The sequence below is a fragment of the Haemorhous mexicanus genome, chromosome 22 (genome assembly GCF_027477595.1).
Source record: "Haemorhous mexicanus isolate bHaeMex1 chromosome 22, bHaeMex1.pri, whole genome shotgun sequence".
In the NCBI taxonomy this organism is placed as follows: domain Eukaryota; kingdom Metazoa; phylum Chordata; class Aves; order Passeriformes; family Fringillidae; genus Haemorhous; species Haemorhous mexicanus.
The window spans coordinates 7135843-7162641 of NC_082362.1; the positions used below are offsets into that span (position 1 = coordinate 7135843).

At 43.9% G+C, this 26799-nt stretch overlaps 1 protein-coding gene across 4 annotated transcripts in view; it reads left to right on the plus strand.

Moving 5' to 3' along the window:
- The first annotated feature begins 13195 nt into the window (after window positions 1-13195).
- Window positions 13196-26799, plus strand: part of FOXN1 (forkhead box N1) — a 36430-nt gene continuing 22826 nt past the window's right edge. For 2 of the 4 annotated variants that reach the window (XM_059866076.1, XM_059866079.1), the window contains exon 1: window positions 13430-13644. The gene's annotated coding sequence lies outside the window, so the exon portion shown is untranslated. The other 2 variants (XM_059866077.1, XM_059866078.1) reach the window with 2 other exon arrangements.

Here is a 26799-nt window from a genome sequence, read left to right on the forward strand (position 1 = left end):
GCTCAGCACCAGTTGAGCTACAGCTAAATATAGTGTGCTTGTGCAAAAACCAGTAACACTATTAAAAATTTTCATAATTTTCTAAGCAAAGCAGGTAGAAAGTGTTTCTAAGCCCCATTATTACCCGGATCACCTTTGAAGGGTGGCTCCCCATTATGTTTCCAGATATTGCCCTCAAGGAGTGGCTCCATTTCCCATTGTGAGATCAAATTTCACAATCTGCTGTGAAACTGCCAGCTCAGCACCTGCTGTGCTCAGCTGGGATTCCCACTGCAGCTCCTCATCTCCCAGCTGCCACCAAGTTTGCTTTCCACAAGTGATAAATTTGGCAGCCAGGAGGGGACCTGTGTCTTTTTTTTTTGCCTGCCTTGGCCTAAAAACTGCTCTGCAAAACCACAAAGTACAGGTTTGCAGCAGTGAGTAAGTGGGTGACTCGGAGTCACCTCCTGATTCTCCCTGCAGTGATGGAGCTGTGCTGCCTTGCCTTGCACACACACAGCTTCTGCAGGCACACACATGCACTCTGGGGGAGCAGGGAGGCCTTGCCCTGCTGAAAACACACCATTTCTGTGACCACACCATAAAAGCTGATGGTTTCTGGGCAGGCTCCTGAAAAATTGCTTACATTTGGGAAAGAAACCTGGCCATAAACACCTCGGCAGCAATTTGTAAGGTGGCATGGGAGTGATGCAAGGGTCACTGAAATCATAAACAGACTTGACAGGACACATGGCAATTTGAAAGCTAAACCAGGGTGAAGCCAGCACATCTTTCTAATCCTCAAATTGCTTTGGAGAAACCAAAAATTTGCTCCCAGTCACTTAAGAGGTATTAAAATGAGACTTGTTGCATAGCACTGACGTCTTGAAATATGTCAGGACATACAACTCAATCCCTAAACTTTCATTAAAAATAAAAGTAAATAAACAAAAACTACTTGGAAGGACATTTTATCATAAAATGGACATGAAGTAATTCTCAAAAAGGTGAGAATTATTTTCAGCAAACAAACAGACACATGAGGTTCTGTGTTTTATTCAATAATTAGCAGCATGTGGGTACTGTGGACCTTTCTCCAGGAGCTGTAAAAGCTGTTCCTCTGGTGTCCTTGAGGAAATTCCTCCCTTGGGTAACTATGGCATGTTGGCAGCTGGGTGCATCTCCAGCCCTCTCTCCATTTGGTTTATTTTATTTTAGGAATACAACTCCCTGCTCTCAACTGGCCCACTGGATTTAGTGCTTGCCAAAGCAGAAACAGAGTTTAAACCCTCTGCCATGATGAATAACTAAAGAACAGAAAGCAGAAACAGGAGGACTTAAGAAATACCTAACTTGAAATCATCCAGGAATTTCACAACCCTCAATTTTTATTTTTTTTTTTTTTTCCCAACATGGGACCAATAAAACTATTTACAACTTGATTCACTGAACTTTATGGCTTGAGTTAGTAATGAGCAAGGTGCCAAAGTCTGGAAATGAAGTGGTTTGGATGTACTAATCACCTGGTGTCCAAACTAACAACTCACCTGGTGTCCAAACTAACAACTGTTTAATGGAACTTAATCACTACTGTCAATGCTGGGTATTTTCTCCTATTAAGGAAACATTTAATACTATTTATCCTTTAATCATATTAAGACACCGAAACCATGCAGGTGCCATGCAGGAGGTGCAGGTTCCCTCCCCAGGTGTCACCTCCTGCTGCAGACACTGCCCAGGGTCCCCAAATCCAGGCCAAATCCATGATTTCCCTTGGAAAACTCCCTTAAAAAGGAATGGAACAAGGGAACACTTCTCAAAAGCAATGCAGGGCAGCAGAGTCATAAATTTAATAAAATTTATGAAAATTGTCCAAAGGGGAAAAAAAAAATCAAAACAGCAAAAGCAAATGAACTTGAAAATAGAGAAGAAACAGAATGATTAATTCAAGGGTTCAACACATTTCTTTTTATGAATCAGAGCAGATTCAACTGCTTCAAGGCTCAGATGTTGGATGCCTGTGTGAGGTATTTGTGATCTAACAATGAGTCACAACTGCTTTGAGTTGCCACTGCACCTGAAATATTAACTAGAATTAGTTAGGCCATCAGAAACTTACTCTGCTTCCAATTTATACCATTCAGATGATTTCAGGTCCTGGAAAATGAAATTTTCCAGGAATGAAATGGAAAAATTTCAGGAATTTCCTCACTTCCCTTGATCCCTGTCCAGTCCATGAGGAAAAGAGCAATTCCAAGTTTTCCCCATCTAGGACTTTCCATTCCTTGGGAGGGAATTTCAGTCATCTCCCAATTCAGGAACCCAATTTCAGTAATTCTGCTGATTCCTGTTCCTTTCCCTCAAGCACAGGGAGAAGTGGTCAGGGTTGCCCATGAAGATAAAGCACATTTCCATGGAACTGCACAAAGAGAGGCCAGCAGGGTGTGTGCAGAGTGTCCCAGTGAGCTGCACCAGGATCCCCAGTTACCTCCTGAGAGCACTTCAGGGAGTGCTGGTTGGTCTGGGGCACTTCAGTGGCTGCAAAAGGAAAGCCACATTTCCCTTTTCTTGCTCCAGGACTCTCCTGATGAGACTTGCCAGAAAGCTGAAAAAGGATCCTCTTCCTTTACTCTGTCACCTGAAGGGAGCCTGAGTTTCCCTCCTTGCTCTTCCCTCTGGCAATGTCACTGCTGCTACATGAAACCTGCAGTCATCAATCACTGGTGTGCAGCCCAGGTAGCACAGCTGGACAGGGGCAGCCTCCCCACACCTGGGCTTTGCTTTTCTCCTCTCACCTCAGCGAGGGCTCTTGTGGCACTGAGAGAAAGAGCAGTCCCACAAGATTCCCTGGAAATAACCCAAAATGACCTTTGTGATTGCTGCAGTGTCGTGTTTTTATCAGCCAGACTCTGTGGCAGGGAGCAACATCAGCAGGAGGAGTTCTGAGGGCTTTTAGGGTGTAGATAGGGCAGTTTTGCACACCCCAATTATTGGCAAAAATCAATGACCCCAGCCAGAGCCACCTGGATGGTCACAACAGGCATTCACAGCAGGTTGGTGAATGGGACAGTCAAAACAAGCACCAATTTCATGCTCGTGCAGTATCTGTTAATGTGGATGCTCTGGCTCTTGGTGGGTTACAGGGACAAGACAAAAATAAATTCCTGAAATAAATGGAGGAAAGGCTGAGGCAGAGCTGCCAGAGGGGCAGGCTCTGACTGAATCCTGGCTCAGAAACCAAAACCTTTCTCCCAAGCGAGCACAGGGGGTGTGGAAGTGCAGGAGTTCACACTGTAAGCTTTTGTAATTTGGCACAGATACTGTAAAAAAAAAAAAAACCCAAACCAAAACATGCAGCTTATTAGCCTAGAAGAAAAATCTTTGCTGTGTTTACACAGTAACCACACACCTGTATCTCAGAAATCTGAGACAAGTGATGGGGAAAGGGGAGGGCACTGACATCTTTATTTTCCTCTACACCAGGTGCAGTCTGTAATATCTTTGCAGCCTCTATTTTGACTCAGTGCCACTGTTGGCCTCCTGTACCTGCTGAACAGCCCCTGCAGGGAGTGACTCCAAAACATGCCCGTGCTCCCTGCTCCAGCAGGATCTGCTCTTTCCTGGAGCCCTGGCGGGTGCAGCCAAACCCTGAACCCATCCCAGCACAGCTGCAGCTCCTGCAAGTCACAGAAACACAACCACTCAATTTTGCACTGAATTATTCTATTGATTTGTTTTGCTTACAGGACATTCCTCATTTTCTGGTGCTGCCAGTTGATGTCCCGTTTTTATGAGGTAAAAATGTGGAATTAAAGAAACTTGTCCTGTCCCCATAAAACATCAGGGTAGGGGACAGAGCTGAAGAGTGTCCCACCTCTTTAACTCCCCAAACCAAAGTACAATTCAGTAAAATCCATTTGCATTAATTACAGCAAATTTCTGTGTCTGGTTTTACTGAATAGGATTGTTTGATATTCCTGGGCAAATGGAGAAGGAAAGAGGGGTAAATATGAAAAGAATAAATTAATTTTTTCACCAGAATAAATTTATTTTTGTCATGAGAATGACAGGGAGAGCTGCTTTGTGCTTGTTGAGACAGCAGCCACGTGAGTGCCAGCGAGGTAGCTCCTGCTGAGTGCTGATGGAGCCCAGACATGGAATGATGGAGTTGTTTAGGTTGGCAAAGACCTTCAGGATCACCCAGTCCAGCCATTAACCCAGCACTGCCAAAGCCACCACAGCCCTGTCCCCATGGCCACATCCACACTCTGGTCAATCCCAGGGACGGTGGCTCCACCACTGATGGCCCTTTCAGTGGGGATGTTCCTCCTGAGATCCAATCTTGCTGAGGCTGTCCCTCCCTCCTCAGCCAGGCCACTGATGCAGAGGTGAGCCAGGACTGGCCCCAGGGCTGAGCCAGGTGAGCAGGGAATGGCTGTGACCCCATTCCCCACCCTTCCCTGGGCTCCAGCCACCCTTCCACCAGCAGTGCACCCATCCAAGCCATGAGTTTCCCCAGGAGAATCCTGTGGGAAGGGTGTCAGAGCCTTTCCTGACACCCTGACCCTGCCAGGAGGAGATCAGGTTGGTCAGGCAGGACCTGCCTCTGCTGGATCTCTGCCAGCTGTGCTCCATCACCTGCTGTCCCATCCGTGCCACGTGATGCCATTCCTGAGGGGCTGCCCCACAGCCTGTCCTGCCACCAAGGCAGCTCTGAAATTGCCTGCATTGCCCTTCAGATTTTTTATTTTGGAGGTGGGTGTCACATTTGCTGACCTCCAGCGAGCCCCAGTCAGCCTGGGCTGCTGGGGAAGGATGGAAAGGGGCTCAGGGGGCATTTCCAGCAGCTCAGGGAGCATTTCCAGCTGGATCCTCAGTGTCCTTGGATGGATCCAGCTTCCTCCTCATCTGTTGTCACTGGGCTTCCCTCTACAAACAGTAAAGGAGGGAGAATCTCCTTTGCTCTTCCTCTGATGTATTTATGGGAACAGCTTTATTGCCTTTTACAGCAGTGGTCAGATTAAGATCTAGCTGGACTTTGGCCCTTCTAATTATTGTCAGCAGGGCTATTGAAACCATCATTTCTCTCTTGCTTTTGAATTCACTTCTTCTCTTTGGTGGCAGTGCAACATGAAATCATCCAGGGTTTACTGGATAAGCAGTGTGGAACTGCTTTAAGAAAGTGTGCTTGGCCACACAATACCAGGAGAGAGCAAAAGGCAGGAATGACACAATTTATCATGGAATGATGGAGTGTTTGAGGCTAAAACCATTAAAAACCATCTCATTCCATCACCCTGCCATGGGCAGGGCCACCTTTCACTAGCTCAGGTTGCTCAGAGTTTTATAAACTGCTCTGCACAGGGAGCAGTGGGTGGAACTGGACAGGGCTGCTCCAGAGGGATATTAAGGCATTGCACCAGCAGGGAGTATTTATATCATTTTTATGTCTTTAATCTGACTGCATGCAACCCCACAGAGCAGAGAAAGTCACACTCTATGTTCAGGAACCCAGATCTTCATTGGGAAAGGGGTGTTTAATATTCTTAGGCAGTGATTAACGTGAACTCTGAGTTTATAAATATGATGAGTCTTTAATTTGCACAACAAGTAGAGTAATAAAGATTAGAGGAAAGAACTTGAGAGGGAGGGAAGGAGGGAGGGAGGGAGAGAAATCTCCATATCTAACCTAGGCTGCTAACACACTCTAATTACAATTGGTCTCACAACAAAATCTTCCAGGAGTCAGGATGTTTCAACTTAAGATTTGAAAATAACCAGTGCACCCCATTAGTGCAGAGAATTATCCAGCACCTACAACAGCAGAGCACCTGGTTTTCCTTTCAATCTCACCCAGGTTATTTTTTCATCATGAAAGAAGTACCTGCATCTTTGGCAGTTGTAAAAATATCAAGCATGGCACCACCTGCCAGACTAATAACAATAATTAGAAATGTAATAAACTGTTCATTGGCAAGGGAACAAATTGTCTTATCCTTTGAAAGTCACACTGGCCCGGGGCAATTCCTCCCAGACATTCGCCACTGATGTCACAAGAGCCGGAGTGAAAAGCACACGGTGCAGAAAAACAACTGAGGAGGGCAGTGAGAAAGGGAAAAAAGCACTGACAAAGACATGTCAGCAGTGTGGAGCAGCTGCAGAGTATTCCCATTCCATTGAAGAAAGCATTACAAGCTCAGGACTTACAGAGGGCTGGCAGTGAGGGAGAGCTGGTCCTGTTCTTCCTAAGGAGCTGCACGGGACCTGTGGAGAATCACATGAACTCAAAACACTTGTTTTAAGCTGAAACATTTTTAACTGAGTTTAGAATGGAAACCTCAGGGTTGAAATTACTTCCTTTTTATCCTCCTTGGGTCTTTTCATCTTTTGTACAATGATTTTTCATGAAATAATCAGAATCTTTCCACTGAATACCTTCTAGAGTGGATTACTCTGACTCTTGTACCTCACACACTTAATTTTAAATCTGGCAACCTGAGATCAATATTTCATTCTAACTGAAGCTCCTTTAAGTGCTGAAGCAATCTTGGTTTGGCTGCCAGACAGGAATTAATGGCCTGCTGAGGATTTTTACCTCCCATTATAACTCTCCATTTGAACAGACAAGATTTCACATTGCCTGTTTTCTAAGAGTGTGTTTAAAATCCTCCTCAGCAATAAAATTGTGGTTTCATATTTTCATGGCCTTATAATGTCTATGCCCCTTCCTCCATACAATGTTTTAGCTCTAAAAAAAAAAACATTGTCAGCTTCTAAAATGAAAAAGGCATCCAGAATTCTGTGAGCATTAAATATTTGCCTTCCTCATCCATCCCTGGACTAAACACAGTGAGCAGGTCCACGCTCACAGAGGACTGAAGAGAAGAAAATCAAGTTATAAACGCTGCCTAAGCACTTCTTTCTGAGGCTTCTGATGATTTCACAGTCCCAGTAAGTCATCTAGGAGGGGCCCATGCCAGGCAGCAGCCTGCTTTTGTTCTTTGCTTTGTACTCAGAAGGGAGGGACATTGCTGAGGTACAACACTCTGGGTATTTACGTGATTCACTCCTTCTTTCATTGAATCATTTTCTCATTTTTAAGATAATACCTCTGGGATGATTTCAGAGGCTCTTTGAGGAAGCACAGAGTTTTTGTGCTTTCCACTATTGGGGGTGAAGGTGAAGATGAAGATGGTCCAAGAAAGGTGGGAAAATGGTTTGGACAGGATGGGGAGAACCTGGGAATTCTGGTTATTGACCTGATGGCTCCAGAGTCCTGAACACAGGAGCTGGGAGGTCTGCTCAGAGCCTGACCACAGACAGCTCAAACTCCTTAACCTTCCTGCTGAACATGCTGCTTATTTCCCTAAACCCAGGCTCTGCTCTAGTCTGGCTCAAACAATTCATCCCAGGCTGTGTTTGAATTATAATTGGCCAGGAAAGCCCAAGTGTGTCAGAGCTGTCCAACGTCCCAGGTCAGCTCTTCCCAGTTCTCCTCTCAAAATCAATCCAGTCATGGCTGGTAGGGTTTGGGACAACACCTTGGAGGGGTGATATCACACAGCTGTCAGTCCTGCAGGTATAACTGTGTTCTCTTCAGGAGCTCCCAGGAAATTCACATTTCAGCCTGGTTAATGGCTTGGAATGAGATGATCTTTAAGGTCCCTTCCAACCCAAACCACCCTGGGACTCTGTGATTGGAGAGCTAAATTTGAGTTGTGCTCCTAAACCCGTTTTTCTGCAATAAAGCCCAGTTCTGCTGATGCATCTGTATTTGTCCCATTGCTACTTCAGAAATCTTGGGAAAAACATTCCCCCAGCTTCCATGGAAGTGTAGAAACACAAGAAGGGTGTGCATGTATTGGCACTGGCTGCTCATGGAGCAGTCAGGAACATCCAAGCACACACTCCAAGAAGGAAAGAAGACAGACCAGTTGTTCTGGTTATTAGACATGGTTAAGGGGCTAAAAAAAAAAAAAAAGAAAAGAAAAAGAAAAGAAAAGAAACACCAAACCAACACACACACACACGTTTCTGCCAAGCCAGTTATAAGAAGATAATCATGTGCTAGCCTAAGCCTCTGGCAGGAGTAAAACACTGTTAGCTGTCTTCTAGCTGGCTAAATATTAATCATCCTGTTTAGAACCAATCATGTCACTAACTGGAGAGAAACTTGGTTAAAGGTTGTGGTGCCAAGAGGGTTTCGTGTTTTATCTCTAGCTGAAGGATTCCCGACTTCTACAGAAAATATGTTGAGCAAGGCAAAATCCAGAGCAATATTCCTGAATTCATGATTTTTGGAAGGGATTTAGGAGGCTCTGCAAGCTGAGGATGTGGAGAGACACTCCAGCAATTCAAATAAATTCTTCTGCTGCTGCAGAGGAGCAGTGTCAGAGCACAGTGTTTCACCTTGGGCTGTGAAGTGCAGTGAATTGCAAACATTTTCATCTGAACCTCCAAGCAACACCTTATTCCCAAACTAATTCTGCTTCTGAGCTCTGCCACAGCTCCAGAAATGATGTTGTGTGTTCACCACAGAGCATCAGCAAGGAGGAACAGAAAAAAAACCAAACCCAAGAACAAAAAGTTGGGCATTACTGGGGGAAGGTGTGGGTTGTTCAACACCTCTGAAATGACCACTCAGCCTAAAATAAATGGGAAATAAAAAGAGCAGGCAGCAAGCCTTAGAAACAACAGAATGAAGTCATGGATGAGTGATCATTTCCCTGCTCATGCCTGGGCACTAAGTGGCCAAACCTGCGTGACATATCCAGAGTCAGGAGTGTGACAGGAGTGGGTTGGGAAGACTCATGTGGTTCAAAGGTCTCCCCTTGGAGAGCCACATGTTCTTGAAACTCCCACAGTCCCTCAGGGCCTTTAAACCAGGATGCAGCAGCATTCTCCTCTGAATCTCTGTGCTCTGACCTTCAGAAGGTCCTGCTCAGAGCTGGACAGACAGAGGGACAACCCCTCTGATATCAGCAGGGCTGCTGGGATTCCATCATTGCCTTGTGACATTGGCCACATTCTTCTACACCCCTGGCTTTGACATCCATCCAATTCCCAGCTCTGGGAGCTGGTGGAAGGCAGGATCTCTCCTTTCCTTGTCGTGTCACCAAAACTCCCCCGACAGCCTCGCTCTGTGATGTTGGAAACAGCCTGGCAGCCAAAAATGCAGCAGCCATAAGACCAAACAAACAGAGACAGCCTGCCAAGCCAGCACTTATCCAGCAGCTGCAGGCTAGGAAAGCCTGCTCCCTTTCTGTTAACCTCGTAACAAAAAAAATAAAAAGGGGAAAAAAAATCACAAAAGGCTTTTTCTGAAGCGCAGTGTCAACAAAAAAAGGGAAAGCTGACAGAATGCTGCCAACTCTTCACTAACTGTGCTCTGTGAGGAGAGAAGAAGGTTTGTGATCTCTTACAGGGCATTCCAGCCTGGTTCTGAGGTCTGAAACTGTGTATTTCTACAGTGATCAGCTCCAAGGAGGAACGGGAATTCCTCCCTGAGGACAGGAGAAGGATCCAGCTCCAGCTGCCCTGGGACAATGCAGGGTCCTGCTGCTGAATATGGAAGGACCCAATAACTGAGCACGGGACAAAATAAACCTGTGGGGGCAATCAGAGATGATTGCTCCCAATTATTAGCCCAATCTCTGTCTCTCTTTAATTAATTATCTCCCTTCTGCACTGAAAGCTGCATGCTGAGAGCAGTCTTGTCAAAAATGCAAAGCAAAGCCCAGTGCTGGTGACACAATGCCTGGAACACGTGTCAAGATCACCCTCCTGAACTTCACCTAGAGCAGAAAGGCACAGAGTCAAGTCTAACAGCATCTTGAGCTCAGCCTCATTTCCAAAATAACAAAATAACACCTTGCAGTGGCTGCCACACTGCTGCTCATGCTGTGCTTTATGGGCAGCACTAAATCACCAGTCAGGAAATGATATTTCGTGTGTAATGATGGTTCTTTGTATTTTAATTTCAGATTGAACAATTAGCAAGCTGAAAGTTCTGCAAATGCCAACAAAAGAGCATCTTCTGGGTGTGCCAGATTTGGAGGCTGTAATTCAGATCTCCCTGGTGGATTTTATCCCTCCCTCTTCCAGCTCACAGCTCCTCTATAAAAGACTGATACATTTTGCCAAAAGAAGTGGGAATGAGAACTACACTCTCTTAAATCCTTGGGATTGTTCAAGTCCAGGTTGGCACAAGTTAGTGGAAGGTGTCCCTGCTCGTGGCAGGGGGTGGAACAAATGGTCTTTAAGGTCCCTTCCAGCCCAAAGCATTCCCTGATTTGGTGAAATATTTGGGATCCTGGCACTGCCAAGCTGAGTTTAACCAAAGTGTTTTTCTCCACACATCAAACTGCCAGATAAATGCACTTGTGATTGCTTCTGAGGGACAGAAATGGACTGGAGTGTATGTAGGTTAAACCAAGGTGTGTATTCCCTAGGGATATCTCAGAAGATAAAAAGCAAGTCCTAACTACTATTTAAAGGCAGCCCAGCAGACGAGTAAAGTTACACCCAGGTGTGTCTTCCCTCAGGTGATCCCAAGGGAGAGATGCTGGGCCACTTTTCCTATTTAATGGTGGCAGAATAGCTGGTTAGATTACGTCCTAAATCATTTTCTAAGCTTATCATCCAAATGTTAGGATACAAAAATTGTAAGCCTACAAAGCTATTTGTGATAACAAATACTGCTGCCATCACTGCATAATAAAATATAAACAATGTATTAAAAATAAGCAATTATCCCACTGCTAAATTAAGCAGGAATATTGAATCAAAGGGATTAATTTATGCTTTGGCTGGGCAAAAAGTGAAGTTCATAGGGAGAACTACTGGTTGACAAATTTCCAGATCAACAAGACTGTTCTTGTCAATTATAAATAGCAGGAGGGGTTTATAATGAGGTCAGCAGTGCTTTTCCCTGTCAAGGAATTGAAGAATATTTAATGTTAAAATTGATCAAATGCTCTGAATTGCACACAGGGAGTCATGCACAGCTTTGAGCTCAGCTTATCCTCACCAGCCCAGGGAAAACTTCTGGGACAAGGATCAAACTGTGGAAAACAAGGGGCTCTGCTGGAAGTGGATAGGAGCCATTTCCACCTGACATTGTTACTTCAGGCTGCAGACACAGTCAGCACTGAATTGGTTCCACTGACTCGCTTGCTGAATATTTACTTTACAGCTTTGATGGCTGCAATTTTAATTTTTCCCCCCTAAAATTAAATATCAGATTAGGGAACAGAATTTAACAGTTTAGCATGGCTGCCAGTACAGCAAATCAACAGCTCAGCCTTTCCATAAGAGCCCAGACCAAGGAGAGATGTAAAGTTATCACATTGCAGTCTAGTCTGGATCTGACAAAACCAAGGTTGCTCTGATCTACACATCTTGATCTCTCCTGTTGTTCAGCTCCATCTCCTGAAGAAAAAACTGCTTTAAACAAAACTCTCTACAGTAAAAAATTTACTGATTTTAAATGCCACAAAGCTGGTTTGTGCCACTGGAAAGGAGAGACCCCAGGAAGCAGTGCTGGGCTGAGCTCCTCACATCCACAGAAGTGGGTGCTGATGCAAGGCTGTGACCCACATTGGTAAGAGACAAGAAAATCTGCAGCAAATTCTGACATCCTGCTTTCCTCTGGGTATTTCCTCCTGATACTCATCCCAGGCATGGAGAGATAATGCTCTCCAGTCAGTGGTTCACTTTCATTCAGGCTCTTATCTCTGCACTGCAACCGACCTGAGACTCCAGCTGGGGGGAGCACACCCAGCAGGCTGATGCTAAAACAGCAAATTTTGGGACCAGCAGCTGCTCCCCAGGAGCCTGGGGGGACAGCCAGGCCAGGGGCTGCCTTTGCTTCTGGGCTATCACCAGACAAAAACCATCTCAGGTTTGTCTGTCCCAGCCATCACAGCGGGAACTGGAGATTAAAGGTGGTGCAGAATTTGGGAATAATGAAGTGGAGATGTGGGGTGCCATGCCAGCCATCTCAGAACCTTCCCTGGCAGCTTGAGACTCACAGCTGAGGAACATCAAACGTGGAAGTCCTTGGAAAAGACAACTCATTACCCAGCACTATCTTTGGGATCTTCCAGACAGGAAAGAGCATATCCACCAACACTCCACATTACTAGAAGATCCAGCAGATAAATTGACAAAGTCTTCATTTCTAGCACCAGAAGTCTCTGACAGATTTAATAAAACCAATCTGGAAAATTCATGACAGGAGATAATCCATCACAGGTGCAAACATGGATTTTCCTCCTCCTGTTTTTGTGGCACGTGGGTGCCCTGGCAGAGCTTTTCTGTCACAGATCAGTGTAAAACATTCTCCAACAGGTATCACAAAAAAACACTTCACGGGCAGCATGGACTTAGCATGAATCTGAATACATCCTCCAGAGCAGAGAGGGAATTTTTATCAAAGTTTCAATACCTGGTTCAGTATCTGACCATAATCATGGGAGATAAACATGGGTGTACCTGTACAACGACCTGGGGGCCATGGAGATGTTTCTACTGTTTTGTGGAATGATGATAATTATATTTAGCACTCATTCAGGGCTTTTCATCTTCAAAGCACTTTACAAACATTAATTAATCCCCACAACACCCTATGAGGTAGGTGAGTGTTATTACAGTAGGTGTGATCAGGGGATTGGAGAGGGTGCACAAAGCCAGGTAAGGGCAGCAAACACTCGTTCCTGCAACTGCACATTTCAGTTCCTGCTCCTCTCTGCACACAAAAAGGCCTCTCCACATAAATCCATGTACAAAATCAGGCCCACACTGACCTATTCCTCTGATTTAGCCCTGGTTTTATGACTGGGTAAGGCACTCTGGTTTTGGGAAGGAATAAAATCTGGAGTGCAAGATGTTTTGGCATTCCAACGTGTTCTTTCCATGCTGAGAGTTCAGGCTGAACAAATGCAAGAAAGGCACCTATTTCTGGGAGCTGGAGGCTTTGGGATCCCCTGGCAAGCTCCATGCCAGGAAAGAGTGTTTTTAATAACCACAGGTGGATAATAGGTTTGCAAAACACGGTAACAGATGGGTGTTTTAAATCAAAAGGAAAACAGAGAGGAGGAGAGGGAGCTCTCTCTTTCCAGACAGTTAGAGCTCCATACCTGCCCAACTTCTCGGAGGAATTACCAAGAGAACGAGGCAAAAAAAAAAAAAAAAAAAAAAAAAAAAAAAAGCAGCTTAGTCATATTTGTATTCTTATTAAATGCAGGACTGCCTGAGGCCAACAAGAGCTGATATCATAATTATTGGCTTGCCCAGCCAGCTGCCTTCTCTCACCTGATGTAAGATCAGATCCTTCCAGCCTTTGGAGCCTCTGAGCTCCACTCTCTCTCTCTGGGCTCTTTGAATGACCTAATCCTGTCCTGGAGCAGCACCACGCCGTTGTGCTTCAGTAGAAAGGTAAGAGGAAACCTCCGTGCAGCTTTTTAGAGCTCAGCCGTGAAAGCCAAACAGAAGGGGGAGCAGAGCTCTCCTGCCCGGGCTCCTCTATTTAATGTGGAGTCCCTGGGGCTGCCTTTGAAGAACTCCAGGCTGAGGGAGGGGAAGGTCAGCACCTCCATCCTGTTCCTCGGCAGCTCCTGCAGGTATTTGCCAGGCAGCAGCACAGAAGGAGCCAAGGAGATCCAGGTAAGTTCATGGATCCATTGGTGCTGGGAGAAAGGAAGATTGGAGGTGGCTTTTTCCCAAAGGAAAAAAAGTGCCTTTTCTCGTCTCGGGTGCAGCTCAATCCAATCCTTCTGCTCCATAATTATAAAGAAAGCTGGAAGTGTTTTCATTTCCTGAAAGGAATAAAACAAGCAGGGGGAATTAACAAACCAAGAAAAGTATTGCTGACAAAAATGCAGGAAGCCCCGGGTCTCGCCAATTCTTGAAAGGTTTTTTATCCAACTTTTCCAGTGGTGAATCAAAACCTTGGGAAGTTCTGGGTTTTGGAACCAAGCTTGTTTTTACTGCTCTTTTAAATCTGGTGCTTCTGCCTCGTGTGGTTTGTAGCAGAGGATGAAAACTTTGTTTGGATTTCTTCCCATGTGGAAAGGTGGCTGAAGTCACCTCCAGAGAGAAGCCAGGATGTGCTGAGGGCAGGAATGGCTGAATTTGAGCACTACCAGTAGAAGCTGAATTCTTATTTATTGATATTGCTTTCTTTTCACTTTTTAGTTTCAGCCTGTTAGATTTCCAGCAAGAAAGGGACTGTTTGTGTTACAAAGACAATAATTACCTAAACCTATAAATAACAACCATCTGTCATTCAACTCTTGACCCTCCTGCCTTCCTGGACAGCAGATTAAATCTTGGGAAATCAGACTTTATAAATGTTTCAGTTTGCTTTGTCAGGATCATATGTTTCTAATTTGAATACTATAGGAGATATGTTGAACTGGGTGAGGTGTAGGCTGAAAATTCATTTATTTTGTTAATAACTAATTATGGGCATAAAGGAAAAAAGTATTGGATAGATGAAGTGTATTTCTGAAGGAGCAAAAGATGGTGAAGTTTTCTACCAGCCAGTTATGATATATTCAGCCAAGAAAATACTCCACTAAAGCAGATTGTTTATCCTGGTGGGGAGAGATGGGCACTGGCAGAAGAAGGGGTGATGTAAATGGAATAATCTGAGCCTCAAGTGTAAAAGCAGAGTGTGAGAAAGTCCTGGCTTGCAGAAGAGCAGAGACCCTGGTGTGACATTGCTGCTCCTGGGTGTTACTGCAGCCACGTGCCAGAGACTGGAGTCAGCCCAGCACTCTGGGGAGAAAATGGAAATATCTGTTCAATGCCACTGTGGGGGGTGCAGCACAGGAACCTGCCAGGAACACAGAAAACATTTGATTTTATTGACCTGAAAGAGGAAAGTGTAGAGAGAGGGAAGATTCACCTACATGGAGCAAAACCCTTCAGGTCCATCCCTGGTCACAACAGGCTTTCCTTTTTTGCAGCTCAGGATAATGACAAAAATACATTTGAAAAGATCAGAAAATGTCCTTTCAATTCTCTGTCCTTTCAGAGCATTTGTGTTGTACAACAGAAATTAAAAGAAAACGTAATTTTTTTAGGATTTCTGGAAAACGAACATTAACAACAATGACAATATTCTGATATTTTTGGCCACAAAGTTCCAGGTATTTCACACAAGAAGTGGTGTCAGAACTACTTTTACTCATGAAATCACTCCCATAACCTGATTTCATGTGCTGGTAAATGACCAAGGACAGGGAGGCAGAGATAGGGCCTCCAAAAAAACAAATTGAGACAGAAATTTCCAAGCCCCCTGCAGAAAATATTGATAATTGATTTATGTTATAATCAAATTGATCCTTGGTTACAGCCTAAAGTGACCAGGATAGGTTGGGAAGCAGAAGTCCTGCATTAGTCCATGCTTGATATTTTAAAAAGCATAAAATTTCAAATAGACCCAAACAAAATGAAAAAAAAAATTTAAAACCACCACATGTATTTACACTGAAGTGTCTCATGGAGGATTTTTACAGACACTGCTTACAAACCAAACAATCACACATGCAAAGCACTCCAGCCTGGCTCCTGCTGCCTGTGCCCCTTGAAAAGTCAGGAAATTTTGGGTGGGATGTGAGGAAAGCCTGGTGCAGCAGCAGCTGGTGCTCAGAGCCCCTCAGCCACAGGAAATGTGGATTTTTCCCAGCAGAGAGGGTTTGCTGGTGGTGGCCTTGCCCCTTCTCCTTGCTCAGCCAGCCCCAGCTGAGATTTGGGTCAAACACACCTCCCTGCTCTCCTGCACCTCCAAAATCATTAGCTCCAAAGACAAAGAGATTAATTATGGAGATAATGCAGATTAGGAGGGAGCTACAAATCACATCCTCCTCTGCTGCCTCCTGAGCACAGCCAGGGCTGTGTGCTCCCAAGGAATTCTCCGTGGTGGGAGTGCCAGAGCCAAGTGATTTACCCTGAGTAGATCACCACAACCTGCCCTGGTGGGAGGTTTGAGCTTTCAGGTCCTTCCCCATCCAACAATTCCAGGGATTTGTGGGTCAGGATCAGGGCTGTGAGGTGCTGCTCTCCCTCCTGAGTCCCTCTGGGATCAGTGCCCTGCTGTGCTGCTCGGAATGTTGGACACTAAAATTTGGGAAACTAAAAGCAAAGTCTTGTCCTACTGATCAAAGACACTTGGCCACTTCTGAGATGGGGGCAATAATTCATTGGGGCAATAATTCATTGGGGCAATAATTCATTGGGGCAATAATTCATTGGGGCAATAATTCATTGGGGCAATAATTAATTCTTCTGCCACGTTTCAGGCACAAATCCAAGTCGTGCCCTCATTAGCACAGCCTCTGCTACTTCCCCAGCTGTCTCCTCACCCCACAGACAGACAGATAGACATCCTGGGTTTTCTGTTGTTTTCCTCAAAATCAGTTAAATCCTGTACTCAACATTGCCCATTTTGGGGGGTTTTTCACCCATTCTGTGCACCCAATCTCCTGCTCACTCATGAGATAGCAGCAGTGGTTGTTTCCATCATGCCAAGAGAGCTCAGACCTGGGTATGACCCAGAGCTCTGTGCTTGCTGGATTTTTCCCCCTATTGGGGAGAAAAAAATTCACCATTCCCAGGGGAATATATGCCACTATAATTCCTTCAAAAAGCAATTAAGGAGCCCACACAGAACCATAAAAATCACAGGAGGGTTTGGATTGGAAGCACCCTTAAAGCTCCTCTTGTTCCTCGGGCAGGGACACCTCCCACTAGACCAGGCTGCTCCAAACAACTGTGCTAGAATGTATTATTCTTTCTTTTACTCAGGATGTAAGGGCTTAGAGCTATCTGGCATGGCTCCTCTTTTTGCATTCCATGAACAAAATAATGACCCATAAGGTCATTTTATGTCTTTTACCTGAATCCCCTCCATTTTCAAACCAATCCTGCATTCTCTGGGCCCTGCTGAATGTTTGCTGAGTACTGGAGGGAGCTGCCAAACATGTGGTTAGCAGAGAGATTCCTGTGCAGCCTTTAGAAATCTCAGCAGTGCCTTTTGAGGCTCAGTAAATATATGTAAAATCATTTAAAGAGGTCTGGATGAGACAGGGCCACTGCAATGCAGAGCATTATTATCTTTCTGTTGGTGAAGTGCTCAGAAATGAATGAAGCATCCAGGGTGAGGTTCCACCAGAGTCATGTAATGAAGTTAAACATGCTGTCATTTTAACCCAATTTGTTTCCCTCTGTACTGCTGCCTCACCAGTTTGTTAGAGCCTCTCAAAGGAGCTCATCCAGTGTCAGCTTACAACTTCCACACCTATCCAGTACTTTACTCCTGGAATGGGTAGGTATCCCTGCCCTGCAAACTCCTAACTGCTGGTTCAACAGACCTGCCAGGACAGGTCCCTGCAACATTCCCCTCTGTGGGCAAATGGTAGGATGCCAGAAATATTAGACAGGAACCTGTTCTCCCAGGAATGCAAGTAATTCATAGAAGGAAATAATTTACTATTTTCCCAGCTGGAATAATTAAACAGCCAGGCACTGTCCTCCTGAGCTGCTGCAAAGAAGAGCAAGTAAGAGGGGGGGGAAAAAAGAGCAGTGTAAATTCTCCTCCAGACCAAACAGCCTCAATTCTGTAAGCCTTTCCTCATAAGCCAGAATTCCCAGGGCTCTGAGCATCCTTCCTCCTCTCCTGTGCACTTCAAACTGGAGGGCAACCTTTTGAAATGCTCTGAGCCCAAACATCCCCAAAAATCCCAAACCTTCAGCTGACACCTGACCAAGAGGATTTCCCCTCCCAGGTCTCACAGAACACATTTCTGCCAGCCTGCCTGCCTGCTCCATTATGCCCCAGTCTGGCTGATTTAGGCTCAGCTCCCAGCCCTGTAAGCCCCCAAGATGTTCCCATGCAGAATTGCTGCTTTCTCCTCCCTCACTGTCTGCAGGGCTCCTTATTCCTGCCTGGATGCTGAGCTCAGTTACCACTGAACTGTATTTTGCTGTCTGCAGACTCTTTTTCCTGGCTCCTTTTGAATATTAATCCTGCCCTCCACCTAGAGAGGCAGAGCCTCCCATCCCCATTTGTCTCCAAATCTGATTAGAGCTCCTCTCCAGCCTAGCACTCAAGTCATTAGTGAAAACACCAAGTAGTGGCAGGCTCTTGAAGAAATCCACTCCAAAGAGCCTTTCATTCTGACAGCAGCCAGTCTCTAACTCCTCCTAATGCTCTGCTCCACCCAGCTTCACCTCCTCTCTTGGAGTTTTATCTCAAATACATTTTCTTAGCTTGCTTATGGGCACATCACAGGCAAAAGCAGAGCAGCCTCACTAATACCCAGCTGTATAATCTGAATTATTCTGTCCTGGCAAGGCCAAGATCCAGGGAAACTACACTGCCAGGACAATTCCTCCTTAGCAAATTCACAATCATTTCTACTTTTGCCTTTTCTTCCCTCCCCTTTAGTTTGGTGAGTTCAAAATTTTGTCCTTTTCTACTTTTGCCTTTTTTTTTTGACTCCCCCTTAGTTCAGTGGGTTTAAAATTTTGTCCTTTTCTGGGAGTTAAAGTTAAATCTGCCACCTGTAATTCCCTCAGCCTTTCTCCTTTGATGACAGGGAGTGATTTACCTCCTTTCAGTCTGGTAAATCCTCTCCTACCCAGCCCATTCCCAGACCTGCAGCTCTGCAGGAATTTCAGCTGATTCTCTAAAACTCACCAGAGCTGAATTAATTGGGGCCAGTGAACCTGGAGACCTGACAAAGCCCCAGCCCTGTCCTCTGGGAGGTGAGAACACAGGTATTCTTCCCCTGGGTGAGATCACAGGCAAACATCATTAATATTCCACCATTTCTCATCCTCTGACTTGGCAATGCCCCGTTAGTTTTCCACTGTGCTTTAAGGTCAGTAATTAATGCTTGCCCTACTTTTCCACCCAGGAATAGATTTGGGATGGGTTCTTTTTTTTTTTCTTTTTTTTTTTTTTTCCTTTGAAATGCAGAGTGTCTAGAGAGCACCTGCTCTACCCTATGGGTTTGGGGTCAGCTTTGTGACACCTGGATTCTGTTTTGGAAACATGCAGCAAGGGTTATTGTCCAACATCTTCTATAAGAACCTTTCAAAGGACTGAAAAATTATAAACCAGCACCAACTTACCCAAGATTAGCCACTCATGCAAAGTAATTTTATTTTTTTGGGTAGTCTGCACACAGTCTTGTGAGGTGTTGAGCAATAATACCACTCATTTAAATCTATGGAAATTTACTGTTTGTGGGTATGTATCACTTCAGCACACAGCATAAAATATCTGTGTGGAAAAGCTCTTTGCCTCAAAAAAAAAATTATTTTAATGGTTAAATCACTCATGAATTCTTCCCAAAAAAAGGTAAAATTTCCTAGATTTCTGCCCATCCTCACAGAGGTGAGAGTGCCCTGAACTCAGAGTTCAGCTAAAACCCTGCATAATTCTGTCACCTGCTCCTTTTCCTCACTGATGTACAAAAATGCAGCAGGAAACTGTTTCCAACAGGCAAAATAAGTCAGATTTATCCATGCAGAATTGCTCCACAGGACTGCAAAGGAAGCTGCAAAATTTGGCTAAAACTGATGATGTTCCTCATTGTTGAAAGCTTCCTCAGAAAAAGCCATTCTTAAAAATCTGTTCAACAAAAATATAAAAGATCAGGTCTACAGGAATAGAAGATTTTCCCACACATAAAGACACTGTTAAGGTAAAAACAAAATTGAGAAAGAAAGAAAGAAAGGCAAAGTGGAATTTAAGAGAGAATGAAAATGTGGAATCTGTGAATACTGAAAGGGAAGGGAAGTGTCAGGAGTGAACTCCATGGAATTGACAACATGGATAATCAAGCTGAGCATCTCCAAATTCTCAAAAATGAGCAGGTGATGTATCTGTAATACTTGCCTGTGGCTTTACAAGAAACCTGTGAGAGTCAAGCTTTTACCTTTCTTTTTAGCTGCCAATGCAAACATCTGCATTCCTGATGAGATAAAAACAGCAAGTCTTGCACACTCCACATTCCAGCAGCATTGAGTTCCCCCCAAAAAAACCAACCCAAAAATGAGACACCAGGGATCACAATAAGAAAAGTGACAAGTGGCATTGTTCAGTTTGGAGAGAGAGAAAAGAGAGGCTGTAAGAAAAGCAAATGAGAGAAGCCATAAGAATTCCTTTCCCCTGGTGGAGCAGGTTTGGTGCTGGGCTCCTTGGGGATGTGAATGCCCAAACATCAGGGCCTGGCAGCAGCAACCAGGCATGTTTATTTACTCATTTATAAATTTTATAAATATATATTTATATTTATATTTATATTTATATTTATATTTATTTATAAGCAGGCTTTTTATTTCTGAACTCTTTTCCTGCTCTTGTCTCCCCTGTAACCCAGCTGAGCTGGGAGAGCTGGCCCAGATCCTCTCCAGAAATCCCTCCCAGCCCAGCTCTCCTGAATTCTCCAGCTCTGCTCTGTAGATCTTGGTATTGATTGGAAATCAAGGCTTGGAAAACCAGACACTTTTAGCTCTGCCCATGAAAACCAGACACTTTTAGCTCTGCCTATGAATACCAGACACTTTCAGCTCTGCCCATGAAAACCAGACACTTTTTAGCTCCCAACCTTGGAGGAAAATGGTCTTTGACTGTGGAATGAGATCTCCTATCACAAAAAAAAATGTGACAAAGGGAGCAAAGTGTGAGGTTGCTTCCACACAGAAATTTGTGTCTCTTCAGCAGCAAAGAGCAGCCAAAGCTGACAAAAACTCACAGAGAAATTCCTTTACAATAAACTCAGGTAAAACTCCCCCCAAGCACAAATCTCCTTGGCTATAAAACACATTTCCCACTTAATAACTGACAAGCTGCCACAATATAAAATTCTGGGTTTAGCAGGAAAAGATATTAAATCAGAGGGTGCAAATATGTGAAAGCAAAAGGGTCTTAGATAAAGACATGCTCTTTAATTTCAAGTTCATTCATTAATTTATGAATAAACATCCACAAAGTCTCTTTGTCCAGGTTTCTGCTTTCCCATGTTGACATCTTTTTTCTCCTGCTGAATCCATGACTCCCTGTTCTGGTTGTGCACCACTCTCTATAATGCCCCAAATACCATAATATTCTAAATTTAGTCCCATAGTTGTTTGGAAAACCCAAGAAAATAAAAACACTGGAACAAGTGAGAATTTGATTACCCACAGAGATCTGTAAGAGGAGCCAAAATGTTGAGCTGTTGCCATTATCACACTTGATACAGATTTGTGAGTGTTTAAATCATTAATAATATGTTAAAATATCAATTCTTTTTTCTCCTGAAATTGCTTGTCACAGGACAAACACAAAACTGGATTTCTAGTCCCTTAATGAATATTCTTTATCAGCTGTGCTTTGTGTTGAAAACAAACCCCTACAAAAAGTTTAATTTGCATGATTTTTTATGTATAAGAAAACAGAGCAGCTTTTGGAATGGGTTGAGTTTTATGTCTCAGCCTTTAATGTGGTAATCCCCTTAGATCAGTTAATTATCTTTTATGTATCACTGAAATTCAATATTTTAAGAGAAGAAATGAGCATGGTTTCAACTTCTTTAGAGCCAGCTGCTCCCCAAAATTAGAGATTCTGTTAAATAAAGGAGTTAATTTTCCCACTCAGGAGAGAATGGAGAAAATCCCCATTCAGGGGGGGAATGAGGCTCCCAGAAAGAATCTCTTGGGCTTCACAAACTGCACAAGGACACAGGAAAATGCAGGACTTGGGTGATTCTTAATTCATTTCAACCATTTTCTTGCTTCTAATTTTCATCTCTAAGAAGAATTTTGTACCAGCTTCAAGGTCTTGTAGACAATTCAATATTCCTGCTTAAATGATGTTTTCTCAGTGAAACAGGGACTGTTTCTTCAGAGTGTTTGCTGCAAAACTGTTTTTGCACACACAGTCTGGGGATGTTTGCTGTTCCTGTGGAATTCCTGTCCCTTATTTCAGGGGTGTCATTACCTCAGGTTTTGTGGTGAGAGAAAATCCCTATTTTTTATTTGTTTTTCTGTAAGTGAGAAAGGCTCATAAAATCACAGAACCGAATTCCTCCTTTGCATTTTCTAGTTTATTTAACCTGGCTTTTATTTTCCTTTATTCATACTTTGCCAGAAGATATTTTCATCAGCCACAATTTGGGGTAGAAAAAAGCAAAAGCACATTTGTAGTCTCAGTTATCAGCACAGTGGATGTGCTCAGCCTGAAGGGATTCCCTCAGTACAGGGACATAAAAAAGACTGAATTTGGAATTTGCTCAGAAACAGTGGAAAGCAGAGATGCTGTTTTGAACACCAACAGAGCTCTTGAAGGAGATTATTGCTTCAGATATTCATTAAAAAGTCCAGATATTGAAGCAAGGAAAAGACTTTTATCATGGTCTCCATTTCTTAGCTACTCTTGATAAAATATTTTCAAGACTGAAGCCCTGGAGAGGTTCATTTATCCCTCAAAAAAATTCTGCACATCACAAACTTTGACATTTTTCCTCTGTGGTTCCCACCATTTCTGTGGTTTTGCTGAAGAAAAATTAAATTAAAATGAATATAAAATAAATATAATATATCTATTCATATTTTATATATTATATAATAATATAATATATAATGTGTATGTATTATATATAATAAATACATATAAAATTAATATGAAAATAAAATAAAAATGAATATAAAAGCTTCTCACATTTCACAAGGCTGAACAAATCCATCCCTGATAAACAAATTTTGCAAAAGTTTTGCTTGAAACATTTAAATCACACTGGCTGGAACAATTTGTTTCCAAACACTCAGGAATGAAGAGAACTGGGGAAAGAAACTTTGTTTTGCTTTTCTTTTAGGACAAACAGTTTTCACAAAGAATTTTCCCAAAAGAGTTCAAGTTGATGAAGAATAAAATTAATTCTATTATAGACCAAGCAGCTGTTCTTGGTGCTGTTGCTGATGGTGAGGACACAGGGTGTGTGAGACAGAAATAGGCTGGAGGAGTAAATCAGGCACTGGGAAAGAGATGGGTGTAGGAGAGGTGGGAGAGCTTGGGAAGTGGGCAGGCAAAGGGAGAAAATCCAGCCTTGGACATTTGGCAGTGAGGGCAGAGAGGGGGAATTGGGGCAGGAATGATGTGGCCACAATCTGCAGGGTTTGGGTTCTCTGGTGCACCTCAGGGCTCTAGGAGCAGATGGGTTCAGCTGTGCCTATTTCATATTTTCCCTCATTTTCAGCTCTTCCCCTGGGAATTTCCTCTGTACTTATATTTACAGCAAATATTGAGTTTTCCAGCACTTACAGAACTCCTGGGGAGTTTAATGCCTTTATGCATGATCTCTACTTTTAATATAACATTGCTTTTCCTTCCCCCTCCCCACTTCTTTCAGTTTTCCTAATTTCAACTTCCATCTCACCTTCTCTCCAGCACTTATTCCTCCCTAAAGGATTAACATATTTCTGTGTTACTCATTTTGCAAACAAGGTCAGGCTGTATTTTCCCATATTTCATCTCCAAGCTGGCCCTCATTTATCCCTCAGCCTTTATCCCTCCTGCTTTTCCTGGAATCCCAAAGACAATGCTTTAAACTAAAATCTGAGTTCTCTGCTTGATGGCAATGACATTGTAATTTTGGGAAGGGAGACAAGATGTTGGGATAATCAGGCTTTTGACCTTTTTATATTTAATTTTTTCACCCACAATTTTGTTCTGCCTCTCCCTTTTCCCTGAGCAGTGTTTGCTCCAGCTGTAGCTGTGACCTCTGGAATTATGTCACTTTTTTACACTGCAGAGAATCCATAGCACTGAAACGTGAAATATTCTGTGGGTTTATGTGTTTAAAGCAGATCTCTCCCATCAGAGCTGCTGCAGAACTGCAGCCCAATGTTTTTTTCACTCCTCTTTAACCTGTCAGGTTCATGCCCCATCACTGAACCTCATCTTTTTTTTTTTTTGTTGCTGTTCCTCCCACCTCATCTTCATCACAACTGCTCAGAACAACATCACCACCTGCAAATTCTCTCATGGAAAAACCTCTTTTTTCCAGGTTGCCTGGGAATACTTTAAGCCCCACAAAATCTCAGCAGACCCCCAAAGGTCACCCCAGCACATTTGCCTTCTATTTTCTCTTTCGACCAAATATCCACCCAGGCAAAGAGATTTTCTGTCTGGATTCAGGATTCCAGTGCAAATTTGGTTCCTTTAAAACCTGGTGAGGAAGAATCTTGTCCAAAGCTCTTCCTGCTCACCCAAGCAAACCCTCAGCCCAGTTTCCCCAGTAAACCTTAGCATGAGAACCAGTATGGACCAGTGGGGAAAACCAGCACTGTGGCTCTGAGCACAGAGAGGCTCCTGCTAGGAAAAAATGTCCCTCTCCACGACCTGTTCCTCCATTTTTCCTGCTTTATATGCACCATTTCTCATGCATGCCTAGGAATAGGTGTCAGCAGAACACATCAGTGCCCATCAGCTGTGCTCCTGTCAGTGCCTGGATTAGCTGCTGCTTGTTACAGGGATGCTGAAAGGCCTTTGATCTTCTGAAGGCAGAGCAGGAGCTTTAGTCTTGGCGTTTGGGTGGGTTTTTATTCCACCTTTTCAAAGTTTTCCCCCAAAAATAAATGCTGCATTGTTGGCAGCATAAATTGGTTTTTTTTTTCCTGAGAAGCTCAGAGGCTGTGTCAACCACTCAGAGTAAACATGTAAAACATGTACAAGCTCTGATTCCATTTAATTCCATGTAAAACCAACAGAATCTGCTCCAATCAAAGCTCAGGGCAGCCCTGCCTGCTGGCATTAGGAATTCCAAACAGGTGAAATTCTGTGTTTACACCTATTGCAGTCTGACTCTTCCAAAGAGAAACTAAAGCAAACTGAAGTTTAACAGTCCCTGAACTTGGTTTTTGGTGTGCCTGATGTTTCTGCACTTAACACATCCCTGCTGTGAATCAGCCATCCAAAAGGGGGTTTTTGTTGTTGTTTTTTTTCCCCCCTGTTTTGTTTTGTGTTTTTTTTTGTTGTTGTTGTTTTAACGTACTCAGCTTACGAGTGTGCTGAGTAATAATAAGATTCCCAAATCCATTTCTCAGATCAAATAAAGGTAATTACAGAGCTTACTGTGGGCGATTCCCAGTGGGAGGGTGGGAGTGGCCACGGGTGGGGCTGTGCATGCACAACAGAGAAAATGGGAATGTACCACACCCGTCATAAAACATGCTGCCACAGCCAGCAACAGAAACCATTAGGGTGGATCATCATCCACACCTTCTCATAAAGACACAAAGATGGCATGAGATCCCAAGATGAACTCTCAAGTCCCAGGGAGAGGAGTGTGACTCACCCGGGGAGAAAAAGGAACCTGAAACAAATTAGGAGGCTCCCAAAAGTCCTTCCCCTGTGTGTCCCCCCCTGCATGCTGCCCAGAGAGGATTGATGGGTGCAATGTGGCACTCAGAGCCCTTGGGCTGTCCATAGGGAGTTCATGGGAACTGCTGCTCATTAATCATCTTTTATTGTGCACAAGGAGCAGGGCCACAGCTTGTTGTGTTTTGGGTCTGGAGGAGCTGACAACCCCTGACCCACATTATTTATGATATCATCCAGTGCTCCTCACATCTTTGGAAATGTTAACCAGTGTCCACTCTTAGCATCTGGTTTTAAAACCAACTGGTACTTGCATTTTCATTCAAATGTAGTGGTGGACTCTAAAAAAAAAATAATAATAACCTTATACAAAATATTGTGGATATAGAAAATATTTTGGCTATAGAAAATATTGTGGATATAGAAAATATTTTGGCTATAGAAAATATTGTGGCTATAGAAAATATTGTGGATATAGAAAATATTGTGGCTATAGAAAATATTGTGGATCTAGAAAATATTGTGGATATAGAAAATATTGTGGATGGCCCACAAGCTGCTTTGGAAACTGGGAACCAAAATGGCCACAGAAAGGAAAGGGATGCATTGGAATATATTAAAAGACTTTGCAATGTGGTAGAAGAAAGTAAAGTGAGCCAGCCTGTCATTGCAGGAGAGGAAAGGAAAGGATGGAGGAAGGAATCCGTGGGAGCCAGCACACGTAATTGTAGGAGGAAGGGACACTGAAGGTCACCAGGGATGGTGTGAAACAGGGCTGTAAAAAAGGTAAGAGTGAAGCACAGGTGCAGGGCTGGGAGGAATGCCTGGAGAAGGACAGAGTGCTCATTCCCTGCTGCACCCTGCCAGGTTTCAGGGGTGAATTTCTGAGCCAAAGGAGGCACCTCCTTATCTCCCATCCCATTGATTGGCTGGAGCTGCTTTCAGCCTCGCTTCTTCCTAGGAACTGTTTTTATAAACCACATGGCTGTGTGGATAGCTTTGCTCTGGCTGTGGTGTCTCCTCACTGGCACTCCCCAGAGCCAGAGGAAAGCTCTGAATTCAGCCCAGAGCCTTCAGTCACAGATTTGCTGCCATCAGCCCGGGAACGCCGTTATCTCCTGTGCTGGTTTTTCCTGCCAACCCAGCTGGTTATTCATGACAGAATCACACAGTTTCTGGATCATATTAACTGCTCCCAGCCCTTGGAACCGGGTCTGACTTCATCCTTAGATGTTCTACAAGAAAGCAATGAAATTTCACACCCCTCCTTCAGGAAGCAGCAGAACCATTCATCCAGAAAACAGGACAGGCTATGCCAAGGATTGGGTTGGAAAACACTGCCAGAGCTGCAGGGCTGGTGGGGAGAGCTGACATCTATTTTACAGGGTTACTGGTGGAGTTGGGAAGGGGTTTTAGTGTTTAGGATGAGGAGGGAAAAGGTGAGG